This window comes from Leptinotarsa decemlineata, unplaced genomic scaffold (genome assembly GCF_025532065.1).
Source record: "Leptinotarsa decemlineata unplaced genomic scaffold, Ldec_3_MD MMD2_P_RNA_scaffold_5, whole genome shotgun sequence".
NCBI classification, from domain to species: Eukaryota; Metazoa; Arthropoda; class Insecta; order Coleoptera; family Chrysomelidae; genus Leptinotarsa; species Leptinotarsa decemlineata.
Window position 1 is genome coordinate 17,589,704 of NW_027412532.1, and position 14,731 is coordinate 17,604,434.

At 31.8% G+C, this 14,731-nt stretch overlaps 1 long non-coding RNA gene across 1 annotated transcript; it reads left to right on the top strand.

The window, feature by feature from the left end:
• Positions 1-8,139: 8,139 nt before the first annotated feature.
• Positions 8,140-13,708, top strand: LOC141479986 (uncharacterized). Its single transcript, XR_012464103.1, has 2 exons — positions 8,140-10,078; positions 13,344-13,708. It is a non-coding gene; the product is annotated as an uncharacterized lncRNA (long non-coding RNA).
• The last annotated feature ends 1,023 nt before the right edge of the window (positions 13,709-14,731 follow it).

Genomic DNA, 14,731 nt, shown 5'->3' on the forward strand with positions numbered 1-14,731 from the left:
TGAATTTGAATTATTTCATGATTATTTTCCATATTTGACAGTATCATTGCGAATCCAAGATGACTGCAGCTGCAAAATAGTGCATTACATATGTTTTAACAACTACCTCAATATGGGTAGGTATCGAATGACGGCTTGACTAAAAGAATGTAGAGTAGTAAACTTTGAAAAATGTGCAAATTCAAGATGGCCGCAGCTACAAAATGGCGGATTACATATTACATTATAATACTGAGTTGCTAAATGGATTGAACAGAATGGGAATAATTGAGTAACGAAATTAAAAACTAAATATTTGAAAAAAAAAAAAAGTAAAAAAATTATGGTAAACGGTTTTATTGAAAAAAAGATAATAGGTATGTAGACAGTGTATTAAAAACTAAAAAATTACTCGGAAGGTCCTAGCTAGCACCATCACACCGCTCACTTTAGCAATATATGGTATTAATCAGATAAAAAAATAAAATAATCGTTGACGTAGCGTACGTAATCTGAGTAAATATCTAAATACTACACCTAAGGATTTAATTTTTTTCATCTGCTGAGGAGAGTGGTGTGATGACTCCTATCAATTATTATTTTGCTTTTCAGCTTTCAGTACATCATCTACATTTTTGGGAAAGAAAGTTTTTGGCTTTCTACTATTCCATCCTGATACAAAAAAAAGAAGGATGAGGGAGTCTTCCAAAGAAAGGAAGGAAGTAACTCTATACATGGATGTGTAGATCATGCAAAGAAGTAACTTTCAGACACAAACTGAAAGAAAGTCCTCCTGAAATAGCTACTTTCATATAAACATTGAATTATACGAAAGAAAAAATTCTTTCGAAACAAATACTTCTATATGAATAGGTACTGAATTATACAGAAGATACTTTTCTCTACTCAGTTTGTATTTCAAATATTCGTTGTGGAATAAAAATCAGATATCATTCACATGAGTTCTACTTTAAATGAATGGTAACAAATTGCACTTACATAGAACACTGCCACCCTCACTGGTATACACCGATGTTTCGTCTTAAGACACTTGCCCTAAGGCTCTTCAGTACCAAATTGGATAACATAATAGAAAATACACACACTTCATTCATGAATTACGATTTTTCAATGTCACGGAATAAGCTTGATCTGCTTATGTCATCGATGACATCGTAATGACATTCATTCACCTATTTGATTTAATCCCAGCCAAGAGGAATCTTATTTGAATTGAAGGGGTTATATTTTTTAGGAGTGATTAATTTTTGGGAAAGAAAGTTTTTGGCTTTCTACTACTCCATCTTGATACAGAAAAAAAGAAGGATGAGGGAGTCTTCCAAAGAAAGGAAGGAAGTAACTCTATACATGGATCTGTAGATCATGCAAAGAAGTAGCTTTCAGACACAAACTGAAAGAAAGTCTTCCTGAAACAGCTACTTTCATATAACTATTGAATTATACGAAAGAAAAAATTCTTTCGAAACAAATACCTCGACACGTGTTTCGACCTCCAAGTGATCATCTTCAAGAGGAACATTAAATAGTTTAATCTTCGTCTTGAAGATGATCACTCGGTGGTCGAAACACGTGTCGAGGTTTCAAAATAACGGTTTGGTGTTGGGAAAAAACTCCAGTAATATTCATTACTACACCAAATGTTCCAAACAGTGCATCACAAGTACATGAAGAGAACAGGTTTTTTTCATTTATCAATTCTAGACACTCTTTTTATATTCATCTCACTCTGTATATTCAGTCAGCTGTGATTTGAAATACCTTGTTGGATTTCGAAACAAAAGGCTCCGACGGGCAGCGAACAATATGAAAACTGGGATCGTGCCATTCACGCGTCGTTGACCAAGCGTTAACGCATGAGGCTAATAGACGAATATCGCCGGAAGTTGCTGAATCTAATTGAATCGCTTGATGTTGTTCTGTGGATTTTTTTTGTTTAAATGTGTCTAAAAATACCCATTACTATTATTTATTCGGCGACAGAAAGAATATTAATGTTAGTTTTCGGATGCGTGTTGTTGATGAAACAGACCGTCAAACAGGAATAGTGTATCCTCATTTAATAATTAACAAGTTGAATTGCTTCCTTTGAAATAATAACGACCGGAGTTTTTCTAACATAGCTGGAAAATTTGAAAACTTGTCACATTTCACATGTCCGGCTTAAAATATCAATTAAAATTGCTAAAGATGAACATCATCCAACTTCTATTGTCTTCAGAGTAATGTACAGATGTTGAATCTGAAAGAACAAAAGAAATCAAAAAATAATGAGCGAAACGGTTCGATTGGTGAGGTTACATAATTAAAAAATGTCTACAAAAGTTTTTCATGGAGTTGCTCAGATATACCTAGATACCAATGATTGTGTTCCATGCTTATAAGCATTGTATATTTACTGGGTTCACCTCGTGCGGAAGGGCTGCTGTAAACGCTCCAAGATATGTACCGATTAGGTAAATATTCCGGAATCTAGACCTGAACATACATTACCTAGACGTAGACAATTCATCGCTAAGCGATCTACACAATGCACTAAATAGGGATACCCCGGATTCGGAGAGAGAGAGAGAGAGAAAGAGAGAGAGACAAGCATAGAAGGCCAACCAAGCAGAACCAACGACCGCGTCCGACAGTCGCTGTCAGGCAGCTGCGGTAACTATAAACATTTTCTAACAGATAACAAATACTTCATTTTCAGGTTCAACGAGGAGCATTCGACTACAATCTCTTTTTTAAAACAATAGTCTCCGGTCAGTTTTTGGGGACCCCATGCAAAAATTCAGTTAGGAAAGTTAAGATAAAACAATACACTAGATCAGAAAGTAAAAGCACCTAGAAGCTGACTTTCGACCAAACAAAGTCAGATGTCCATCTTGCTGAAGTGCCCATCAGTAACCGTTTGGGGAAGATCTCAACTCAGGGCACTCAACCCGGGAGGGGGCAGTCATCAAGAATAAGTTGAGAAGTATTTCTTATACTTACACTAAAATTTTTTATAGTTTTTTTTACAAAAATTACATAATGTCTATTATTTGTTTCATATCTTCGATTTGTTGCGATTTGTATATTACGATAGTATAAATTGAAAGGGTTATATTTTCAGGAGTGTTTAATTTTTGGGAAAGAAAGTTTTTGGCTTTCTACTAATGCATCTTAATACAAAAAAATATAGGAATTGTCCAAAGAAAGGAAGGAAGCAATAAATTTCAAAAGAAGTAACTCTATACATAGAGGTGTAGATCATGCAAAGAAGTAACTTTCAGACACAAACTGATGGAAAAAGCCTTCCTGAAACAGCAACTTAAAAAAACTTGAATTACACGAAAGAAAGATTCTTTCGAAGCAAATACTTTCATATGTTAGTGAAATACTAAAATAGGTTTGTTTGAAGGTGATTGACAGTGTTTCGTGATGAATTTCACTAGTTCGGACTTCCATTGTCTATTATATAAAATGATTTGAAATCCCTGAAACAAGTAAAAAAGAATAGCTGAAAATAACAATTATATTAAGCAACATAATATAATTGTTATTTTCAACTATTCTTTTTTAATTATTCTTTTTTACTTGTTTCAGGGATTTCAAATCATTTTATATAATAGACAATGGAAGTCCGAACTAGTGAAATTCACTAAAATAGGTAATATACCAAGTAATATTACTTATTAGGTATGTATTATATATTCATCCAATTTTTATTCAAACGAATTGGTCTACTTCCTATTAGTTAATTATATTTAAGGAAAGAAAGAAGTACCTACAAATATTATTATTTTTACAGGTTACGGATACAATATTGCTGTAATACTTCATTGTTGTGGTTGAAGTCATGACCCTCTAACAGGAGATGATTTGCAAATGTAAAATTAGTCATCACGTTCAAGAAACTTCTCCTGTGTTCTCCCCTCTTTGTTTTTATCAATCTATCCTAAATTATTATTTATTCTGTAAGCCACGTCCAAGATTTTCATTTTCATAAAACGGTTGATGCTATCGGTGGATTCATCATAATGTCCTATGACGCTTATTATCGTTTCTGTAAGTGGGATTAACCCGGTAAATGGCTTGTTTGCGTAGTTTTTTGGAAAGAGTAGAGTCAATAATATCTTCTTGGAACCGTTGTTGACAGCAAATTGTTCGATAAAGTTCAGTTTTCCCTGAAAACTATTTTCTGACAGTGGACTATTCAATAGTCTGTGAAGCATACTATCGAATGCTACTAGTTTATGTTAATATGGATATGCTGACTGATTATGTGTGACAGTACCCGTATGACCAGAATTAGGTTTATTATCAGTTTCACTAATAGTCTCGAAAATTACCAAGATACTAAAATGATTAAAACGTAATCAGTAAGCTCCTACAAAATCTTTAAACCAAAAGAAATTAAATTTCCAACATCAACACCGAATTCTTTCGTACACGTATTTTTTCTATATAATAAAATATATATATATATATACATATATATATATATATATATATATATATATATATATATATAAATATGCCCAAGTGTTTGTTTGGGGACATTTTGTTTCCACATCTGTGCATTTGGGGACATTTCGATTGTTTGAGGACTGTCCTCAAAGATTTTGTATACCCAACTGTTTGTTTGAGGACTCGGGCTATTTGGGGACATCAATTTTAATCATTTGAGGACACTATTGAGTTATTTGGGGACTTCTCTGATATTTGGGGACACATTCTATTTTCTTCAGAAAAATATTGAAAATGCATGCATGTTTACAAAAAGTCATATTAATTCATTATATAGTATTAAAACAAAAATTGCGATGAAGTGAATATTACAAATAAGGGTAAAAGTTGGAATCTTTCCGGTTATGTAGTCCTACTAAAAACTGATTCTCCGATTCTTATTTTTCAACTGCAATATATTTGAAGACTTTTGCAGACAAAATGTGTTGTTCCCACATCATGTTGTCTCGTGGGACAATTATCAAGTTACGTGCTTGAACTACCGGTAAAGATTAGTTTAATGAAAAAATCTATTCCGGTTCAACATCGCTGCTGCACTAAAAAACTTTATATAATGAAATTCTGTTTTGATTTTGTCGTCGAGTTATCTGTTTTGCCCTACTATTCTTTTTCGTGCAGTTCTGGCCACTCTGGCTGAGCACAATACAGAAAGAGAAGAATAAAATGTTTTATCTTTATTCTAAAATCGGATGAAAAAATATGGAAGTTGTACAAGGGGCCGCTCAAAATGTAATTTCACTTTTGTTTACTTCTGTAGGGTGTTTTATAGTCGGCGCTGTCTGCAGAGTCAGAACAGGTAGGTAATTTTTGGAAAAGAGGTATCAAAGTAGACTTTGTGGAAAAACATACCCTATTATTCTAAATTGATTATTGACAAGGAAAATGCGATGTGAGACCACGCTCAGGTTTATAGAAACTGTTGAATGAAATTCAACACATTTTTCGGTAATGCATACAGTAGGAAAAGATCATGCGACACAATTTTCGATACATTTCTTGCAGAAATGATTGATTACTAAATTATTATTTTCAATAAAATATGCGGTTTAGATGAGTAATATCTACCCAGCAGGTAGCTAATATTGATGTATGTCCCAGGAAATAGAGTAGGTATTAGTCAGAAAAGACATATGTGAGTATTAAAACACAATGAACATAAAAAAAGAGGATAGCATTTATTAGTTGCCCCATTTATGGCCGAGTGTCCAAACTAGTGATCCTTTAGTGGGTTTGAAACAATGATGAAATATGGTAGAATTAAATTTGTGGTAAAGGCGACAAAATCATTGTTCTTTCGGTTCTATTGAATGTGACATCAGAATTTTTTTGAAGAAAATAGAATTGAAACTTTCTGTTTTTTACCACTTTTATTTGTAACTAACGTTACTGCAGTTCCGTCCTATAAGGACATTTTCGAACTTATACATTAAACTCATGTATAACTATTGTATAAGTAAGGTATAAGTTCGAAAATGTCCTTATAGAACGAAACTGCAGTAACGTTAGATACAAATGAAAGTGGTAAAAAACTTATACATGAGTTTAATGTATAAGTTTGAAAATGTCCTTATAGGACAAAACTGCAGTAACGTCAGTTACCAATAAAAGTGGTAAAATACATAGAAAGTTTCAATCCTCTTTTCTTCATTATGATTTCCTACCACGTAGTAACGGCTACATCCATCATTTATGGATAGAATTTTTTAATGATAAATATGAGAAAACTGTATCAGGAATAATTTCTGATAAATTAATGTATATAATTCATCCCAAAATGAATTGGAATGAAGAATAAATGAATGAGGAATATTTTGAAATAACATCATATGAAAAAATAAAATACCTTAGGAATATGTACATGCAGAAATCCATCTTCATTTCGTTCAGGTTTGGAGACCAGCTCCCCTACCCTTTTGGCTGATCATTGGCCTTGAGAGGGACCAATGGGTACAAGGAATATGTACATACGATCGTTTCTATTGTAAATGCAATATTTTTCGCTTTGAGTGGGATAAACGATATTGTCGCCATCTATTTCAGGTTTCTTCTACCATGTCCTCTAATATGTCTGATTGCACCTTTGTATAATAGATGGTGCAAAAACACCATAGCGAAATCTATTAAAACGATATCTTTATAAAGCTGAGAGGGAATCAAAATACCTAAGTATTTGGTATATATACAGAGATAATACTGAAATAATATAAAATATAGTATAAAGATAATAATGTAGGATAATAGTGAATATATTATTGAACATAATACACATTACAAACAATAAATAATAAAGACATTTATAAAATGAAAATAGTAACAATTAGGTAGGTAGCAGGTACGCACGATGTAACAATTTATTTCAATTTATTTCATCATTAGTATTAACCTCAGAATAATAATAAGACATAGAGTTGCCATGTGCCATACATACAATGCATGTATTTGAAACGGGTATCCGACTATCCTTTTCTGTACAACATTTTGGCGAGGGGGGTTGGCGGGTAATGAGAGGTTATGGAGAGTTTATTTACATTTGAAGTAAGTTAGACCATAAGACAGTGGCGGTTGGTTTAGTTGATAAACAAAGGGATATTATATATTTATAAAATAAATCATTTCAAATAGTTTCTACAGGAAATCTGATTTATTATTAATGATTATGGAAACGGGGCCAGTTTTTCTACCACCTACTAGATTTTTATTTATGTCTGGCTTTATAATAAAGCACGTGGTTTACTGGGTTGAAATCAAATTAATTCGAATGAACTAATTCATAACAATGATAAATGTTAATTTCAAAAGTAATGAAAAAATGTAAACTTCATATTACAAAAAAGTTCACAATTATCATGGAATTGAAAATAAACTGTGCAGGTCGGCAGAAATTTTTGCAGGTCGGGTCTCTCAGACATGAATCTCAACCAGAAAAATTTTCCAACTCCACCCAAAAATTTCACAATTCTCAAAAAATAGAAAATACATTTTGCAGGTCGGCAGAAATTCTTGCAGGTCAGGTCTCCCAGACATGAATCTTGACCTGGTTAATCATTTTCCACAAAAAAAATTCCAATCCCCACCCTTTCAGTATTTGAAATTATGATAAAGCGGCAGTCAGTATCGAAGCTAGGATACCAGAACCGAAAAGTAAACGCTAGTCTTTGCAACAGGTCGCCGTTGGGACGTTTGTTATTTTAGATATACAAGGTTTGAATTGGATTCCATAGATGTCATTTTCGTAACCGGGGATGTCCATGCATGGTGAATCAGATTTCAAGAGGTACCTAATAATTGGGTTAATCTCGAAGCATCATGGAAGACAAAATATATAAAACACCAAAATACAAGATTGAAAATTCATGCGAAAATATTAAAAATAACTAATTGAATACTCAACTTTTATGACGTGGAATTAACCAAAAAAAATATGAATTGTTATGTAATAATCATCTTTTGATGATGCAAACTTGGTTAGCGAAAGGCGAGTTTTAGTCCTCTCCTAATTATACTAACTTGGTTAGCGAAACGCGCGTCGAAACAAGCGCTCTGGTTATAATTATTTTACGCCAGAGATTCCAATTCTACCTATTAATTCAATATTTGTCAATGTAAAAAACTGGCAAAAACGGTGAATCATCTGAAGATGTCAAATCACTCCTATCAGTACTGTTAAAATGAAGAGCTTATCTGACAACGCTCATCTACTGAAATGCATGAAAAACCGTAGTTGTCTTTAGACACTTGACACTTTGTTTTCCAAGTTCTGCGATTTCGATATGTGGTTCCGTTATATTTCTATTTTTGATGGTGTATTATGGTAGCAAGCTATTTTAGGTAGGAAATTGATTAATTTCAAGTTTCAATATTCAAATAGTTGAAACATATATTAATTTATAATTCTAACATTTCTTCAAAAATTACTATAATTTATTTACTTTATTGACACCTCTGAAATATTGGAAGAGGTGTATCTACAATCGAAATGGACGATTTACTCAACAGGTGGGTAATACATGATTTTCATTTCTTTGGTAGCTAATATGAGAAAGTTGCAATACAAATATTTTTTTTACTGTCTCGATTCATCATATCACAGTTAACCATATGTACTGAGAGTACCAACATTGTGTAACATGGTAGTTGGGATTGGGATTTTATGAAGTCATAAGTCATTACATTGAAATTCAGTAATAATAGAAAACATTTGGAGGAAGTAATGAAATATATAAAAAGGAAAAGTAGAAATGGTAAGTGAATAAAAATAATTTTTGGAAAAAAAGCTTTTTGGCGTTCTGCTTCTCCATCTTTTTACAACTTTAAAATAAAAGCTTACAAAGATGTGTTGATCAGCCCTAAGACCTATTTTTAATGAAATTGTATCCGATTATCAATTGAGTATTACTGTTACAATTCCCCATCCAGGTTATGGAATAGGAAAAATTATTTTTGTGTGATTCAAAGTTTATATGTTTGAAGTTGTATTGAATATGCTTCTTCTTCCAGTTTGTATCTGAAAGAATATTCTGTGCATGATCTACATATCTTTTTAAGCGTTTATTTTGAAGTTGGTAAAAGATGGAGAAGCAAAATGCCAAAAATTGTTTTTATTCAAAGTTATATTCCAAATAATTACTGGATGTGACCAGTTTCAATATTCCTTTTCATATATTTCATTACATTCTCCAAACGGTTTTTATTATCACATAAAATCCCATACTTTTATAGGGAGCCCATACTAAAATTTTCTAGAGGGTATTGATACTTTTAGTTGGTACAACATATAAAATATAATCATCCACAAATCTGATAATAATCTCACTATTTAGATATTTGGTGTAGCCAATAAAAATGTGTAGAGTACAAAAATTACAATTGGAAAGCATCGACAGTATGTCACGCTTTTCAAGAATCCATTCATATCTCAGTTACTGAAACTGCAATATTTTCCAAAATTTATAACCTTTGGTACACCTTTGAACTATTCAACCAGTGAATGAAATAATTCATTGGAGTGTTGTTTTAAAGGGTTTTTTTTTTGTGAAAATATTGTGATACTATTAGAAATACTCCAGGAATATTTCAGGGTAGGAGACAATGAAAAGAACAGAATGATACGTAATGGTTAAGGACCAGCCTCTTATTCTGCACATACTCGGCACATACAATTACATAATGTTGGTACTCTCGGTAAATGTGGTTACCTGTGAAATCATGAATCAAGACAGTAATAAATATTTGCATTACAACTTTCTCATATTAGCTACCAAAGAAATGAAAATCTTTCATTACCCACCTGTTGAATAAATCCTTCATATTGATTTTAGTAGTGTCCATGAAGTAAATAAATTATAGTATTTTCTAAAGAAATAAAAGAGTAATAAATTAATATCCGTTTCAATTATGACCTGAATATTGAAACCTGAAATCAATTCATTTCCTACCTGCAATAATTTGCTACCATAAGCATAGCATCACAGACAACAATATAGCGGAACCACAGAATCGGAATCGCAGAACACGGAAACACAAAGTGTCTATAGACAACTGCGGTCTTTCATGCATTTCAGTAGATGAGCGTTGTTAGGTAAGCTCTTCATTTTAACAGTACTGATAGGAGTGATGGGACATCTTCAGATGATTCGCCGTTTTTGCCAGTTTTTTTACATTGAAAAATATTAAATTAATAGGTGGAATTGGAACCTCTGGTGTAAAATAATTCCAACTAAAGCACTTGTTTTGACGCCCGTTTCGCTAACCAAGTTGGTATTATGAGGGAGTGACTAAAATTCACGTGTCGCTAACCAAGTTAGCATCATCAAGAAATGAGTTAAACTCGGGAGTCATTAGGAGATGATCAAAACCTGCAGTTTTAGTTATCTCCTGATGATGTTCACTTGATTAGCGAGACACGCGTCGAGACAAGTGCTCTAGTTCTGGTTGCTGTTTACTTTGTGAATCAAAATATTTTTTGTACTATAAAGTGTAAATTTTTTATTTACATGAATAAACTGTTAGAATAACTGATTTCCATCCAATAATAACGCGTCTTTACGAAATTTTCCCTTTTTGATGAATTGCATCGCCTAAATCGAAATAAATTATCGAGAGGACTGTTGAAAATTTTGACACTAATAGCATTATTGCTTGTCAATGCATGCAATTTTTGAATTTTTTTCAATAACATTTATTGACGGCAAAAATTGTTTAACCCTACAAAAGGTTTACACTACGCAGCGTATTCTGTAATGAAAGTAAACATCAAAATGGAATTTCGATACGATACTTCATCACATAGGAAACTTGTTTATAAGAAGCCCAACGTGTATAAAAATTTTAAAAAAATGTTGAATATAATTCAAAATCTATTATTTCAAATTTCTTTGGAATCTATAAATTAAATGTTTCAGTATTGCTGTCAATTTTATTACCAGCAATAATTCCTTTATGATAATTACTATCTATTCTCTGTTTAATGCGATTTATATTCAGATTTTATATAATTGATTGAGTTGAATTGATTCACTGATTTTTTCCACATTACAAAAAAGAGAAATTCTCCTATCATTAAGAAATTTTATAAATTTGTACATAATGCGTTGGTAAAGATTTTTCACGCGATAATTTATCTCTGCTACAACTGAAGTACGAACAATATCTTCCATAAATTTGTTTGAAAGAATTTTTCCTATTCTCAATAATTTGAGTATAATCAATGAAATCACTTCAGTTTGTGTTAGAAGTAGATCTCTTTATCTATTTTAGTTATTGAAGTCAATGTTCTTTCTTCAATGCCCAGCATGGCAGTCATCGTATCCAGTGCTGCCAGATCAAATTTGTTGAATAGTTAAGAACATTGGTATGTTTAAAAACAATAGGGTACATTTTTATTTTCACCAATGTGTTGTGGTGGAACAGCGGTATGTCCAAAAATTCGATTTTATTTTCGTGCGCATTTTCAGGTTAGCCAACTACATTCATTTTTATATCCAAATACTTGTTCCACCAAATCATGACATTTCCACCAGCTGGAGAGGTTGTAGTGAGACTGGTGAATTGAATTTTAATTAGCTTATTTTCATCCTCTGAAAAACTTGATGAATCGAAAGAGCTGGAAGAAGCAGTACAATGTTTCATTAGCAAAAGTATGGAAAACATTTTTATTTTGAATAATATGTTTTTCCCTTTTAGTTTATATTTTTTATTGTACCAGCAAAAATACACCAAAGTGTTCTTTTAATTTTGATTGAAACATGCTTGATTTTATTGAAAATTACATTTGATATATCCACTAATTCCCACCAAAACCACATTTATTCGATTTTTGGTGGTTTTGGTAGGAATCAGATTTTGAACATTTCAAGGTTGGTGGGTTGTTAAACCCACCTTCAGCATCATTTATTGAATATTATATCAAATAATAATTTCCTGAATAAAACTAACTTCTGAACAAATTATTTTTATTTTAAAAAAATAAATGGGGGCGGTTTCTATCTATATAACTGAAACACTGGTAATCAGAATTAGAGATTTAGGAATCCTGATTTTTGTGTATATGTTACTATTTTAATGTGTCCATATGAAGGGTCTATTTTCGAAAGATCGCACTACTGTCAACATATATACTCAATTAAGAGAAAAAAATAAGAAAGTTAGATATTTGCTAATACAGGAATAGAAAAATTATATGTAATAACCAAAGTGAAATCATCTTAGTTTCACTCCAAATGATACATAATTAGCTTATTCCGTTTAGTAATCAAACAAACCTCTTAAGACCTAGTCAATCCTTCTTCTGTTTTTTTTAGTCATTGCTTTGGTGCACTAGTTAGTTCACACAAGATTCAAGGATTGACTAGGTCGTTAATTCTTCTTCTGTTTTTTTTTAGTCATTGCTTCGGTGCACTAGTTAGTTCACACAACATCCACCTTTTTAGGGTTGTCTTTTCTATGGAAACGACAGCTGGTTGACAGAGAAACCTATTTCAACCAGAAAAAAATATTTGTATGTTTTGTAAAACAGGAGTGGTTATTGGTACTGGTTGACATATTATTCCGACAGAATGATCAAAACTCACAAACTTTTTATAGAAGGCTTAGGTACTAAATATGGCGACATGAACAACATATACTCTCATTAAAACAATGTGAAATACCTTTTAAAGTTTTTCGAGGATGGGGTTGATTCAAAATTACCTATCGTGTAAATAGGTATATTTTCCTATTACTTGAATAATTAACAAACAGCACCATGAATTATTACCTTCTGATCTTTAATCCGACAACACCGATTGTGGTACATAATTCTCTTCTTTTACATGCTTCATTATACCTATTAGGTATAAGTTTATAGTACATTTGTGATACTTAAGTTATATACAACTGAATCAATTTCTATTATGAATAAATTTATCGTATTCTCAAAAAAGCTTGTAATACATAAAAATACTAATTATTTAATTTTTCATGTAATTTCATGACATTTTGTGAAAAAATGTATTTGCCGGGTGAGGTCATCCTCACCCGGCAAATACATCCTCAACCTTAAAACAAGGTTAATAATGTGTCGTCATTAGAATTTTGGACTTAGCTAGTATACATCAGAAGAGTTACTTCACGACCTTCAATTGTTAGTACTAATAATCTCGTAGATTACCTTCATGTCGTGAAACAACCTGTTATATCGTGGGTACCTACCTACCTCATTACCACCGTATACATTTTATAAATGTCTTTATTGTTTGTGATGTATAATGTGTATTATAGTGACAATTATATTCACCAGTATCCTATTATACATTATTTCAGTATTATGATTCCTCCTCAACTTTACAATGATATCTTTATTATAGATTTCGCTAAGTGTCTTTGCACCATCTATTATTCAAAGATGCAATCAGGAGGAATGCAGCCACTAGAAGTACCACTAGAGGCAGTCGTTAACGAAAGCTGTACTAGATGGCGTTTATACTACTCAAGCAAAAAATACTGAATTTAATTCCAGTTTCAATTCCCATACTCACCATTTGTTTTTGCTATATTTTCAAATTATTTATTTCATTGAAGTCTAAGGTCCGAATAGAAATCGACCTTCACTATTAGTTTACCGAATAAAATTTACTTTTTTTAAAACTTTACACATAGTCGAAGACACCTGTCGTATATTGCCTATTGAAATATGTTAAAGGCTATTTTTAATTAAACATTTTTGTATCTATTTTTTCATCATCCTTCGCCCACTTGTTTACCAAACAAAACCTGTCAAGATGAAAAATTCAAATCAAACAAGCAGGTGAATGCACCCATATGTTTACCAATCGAAATATATATCAAAACCGTTCAAGAAATAACCACTGCCAGTCTTTAAAGTTGGAAAATCAAAGTTAAGGTGTGCGAGAGAGAATTTCGAATGTCCTACCCAATGTAATAAAAAATAACGGGTCCGTTGAATGAAATAGATAAACTTAGACCTATATCATAATATAAATACCTACTGGGGAAAAAGTGTTTTTAAGTGATTCAAGTGAATCTACAATAGATTTTAACGAGGAATGATCAAACAAGTTTCTTGAAACTGATTTTTCAAGGGCTAGTTGGAAGGTGGGGTCAGTTTATAGATAAAAGGCAATCTATTTTCAGTGATAAACGTAGAAAGTGTCAATGTAAGATGTTTTTGGCATGTAATTAGAAAGTACAATTCATGAACAATCGTATATTCCTATCTATATATCATTCTATTTGATGTCACAATATTAGCTGGGCTCGATGTAGGTGCGGCAACTCTGGCATACTTGTCTATTACTATTGATTACTGGATTAATATGAACATCCAAATTCTTGTTTGTTTATACCGGTATAAACTTGTGCGGTATAAGCTTATACCGGTATAAGCCTACAATGTCCCCAAACAAACACTTGAGCATATTTATATATATATATATATATATATATATATATATATATATATATAAATATATATATATATATATATATATATATATATATATATATATATATATATATATATATATATATATATATGTCATCAACAAATAATATCATAGAGCAACAACCGTCGCATCTTTCTATAGATGGTTCTATATTTGGTGAAAATAGGTATTTTAGCATGGTTTCTGTGAGAAAATCTTCAACTACATTCCTGAAAACTGAAGCACAACAAACATATGAAGATAGCAGAGAGCTTCGTTAGTATGAGTATCTCAAAGAAATATTATGAGGC